We start from the raw sequence: 1,757 nt of genomic DNA on the forward strand, positions 1-1,757 counted from the left end.
TTTGTCAAAACATTGGGTTAATGGCATTGATGGGCAATTTATCTTTTCACTCTTTTTTTCTTTGATGAGTACCTTCTAAGTACCATAAAATTCAACTCTTTTTAATTTAAAAATGAGGATACTGAGTTCAAACTCAAAGTCTTCAACTGAGTTATTTGAATGTGGACATGTTATTTCCTGACTCCCCATGGAAATGCTTTTTCTAATACATTGCATTTCCACCAATTATATGACATCGATCTACACAATTATTTTTTCTGAGACCACTGTGACTTCTTTGAACTTAGATTTACATATTTAAAAAGTTTAATGCTTTATTTTTCATCACAAAGAGCCACCCATCTCTTCTACACTTTTCTTATGGTGTTTTTCATGTCCTTATTCCTGAAAGTATAAATCAAAGGATTGAGCAAGGGTGTTAGAATAGCGCAAAATATTGCAACAATTTTGTCGAAGGAGAAGGCAGATGGAGGCCTTGCATACATAAATATGCACAGGACAAAGAACAAAGCCACAATAGCAATATGAGATCCACAGGTGCACAGAGCTTTCCGACGCCCTTCAGAACCGATGGTCCTCAGAGAGAAAAAGATGACCCCATAGGAGACCAGCAGCATGGAGAAGATTATGATGCAGATAGACCCACTGTAGGCCATCACCAAAAGGTGGAAGATGTGAGTGTCAGTGCAGGCCAGCTTCAGCAATGGGTACAAGTCACACATGATGTGATCAATGATATTGGGGTCACAAAAGGGCAGATGGAAAGTAAAAAGAATCTGGATGATGGAATGTAAGAAGTCCCCTGTCCAGGCCACCCCCACCAGAATGCCACAGAGACTCCAGTTCATGATGGAAGAGTAGTGCAAGGGCTTGCATATGGCCACATTGTGGTCATAGGCCATGGCTGTGAGGACAATCACCTCTGCCCCAGCAAGGAAGTGCTCAGCAAAGATCTGCAGCATGCAGCCTTCAAAGGAGATGGTCTTCCTCTCATAGAGGGAGTCTGCAATCATTTTTGGGTCAATGACAGAGGAGAAGCAGGCATCCAGGAAGGACAGGACTGCCAAGAATTAGTACATGGGGGACATCAGCAGTGCAGGGCTGCAGAGGATGGTCACTACAATCAGCACGTTGCCCACAACAGTTGCAATACAAACTAACAAAAATACCGTAAATACTATTTTCTAAACATTTAGATTCTGTGAAAGCCCCAGGAGCACAAACTCAGTTACAATACTTCGGTTTTTCATAACTTTGAAGGAAAAGGTCAGCAATATGGATGACATGCAGCATCTAGTTACAGTAAGGATGAGAAATAGTCTTTATCTCAATTGCCAGCTTTGATTAATTAGTAGTGGCTTCCTGAAGTGAATTACTGAGAAGCATCCCTGGATAGCATGGAACAGGAGCTGGGTTAGTTGATGACATCGCCAATCAGAAGACTGCCTTATCTACAAAGAGAAAAAATAGCATGCAGTTACGACGCCATTGAAAATCATGGCTACTCTTAAATATTTCTTGAAACCTCTGAACTAAATTGGGTCTTTAAGTGAATTAACGCATTCCTTTTAAAAGAGAAAGACCTAGGCAAAAGATCTTAACTCTATGTTTAACACATAAAAAGTACAGACTAAGTGTTGAGAGTTTTTTTTTTAATTATTTGTCATTTTAAACATTTATAACAATAATGATTCAATGTTGTGTTGATGACTAAGTAAAATAATTCAAGAAAAGCAATTTTTCAGAACCCACTGTGG

General features: G+C 39.4%; 1 pseudogene; it reads right to left on the reverse strand.

The window, feature by feature from the left end:
- Window positions 1-314: 314 nt before the first annotated feature.
- Window positions 315-1,250, reverse strand: LOC124959138 (olfactory receptor 4C15-like; annotated as a pseudogene).
- Window positions 1,251-1,757: the final 507 nt, after the last annotated feature.

The sequence above is a fragment of the Sciurus carolinensis genome, chromosome 11 (assembly GCF_902686445.1).
Source record: "Sciurus carolinensis chromosome 11, mSciCar1.2, whole genome shotgun sequence".
In the NCBI taxonomy this organism is placed as follows: Eukaryota; Metazoa; Chordata; class Mammalia; order Rodentia; family Sciuridae; genus Sciurus; species Sciurus carolinensis.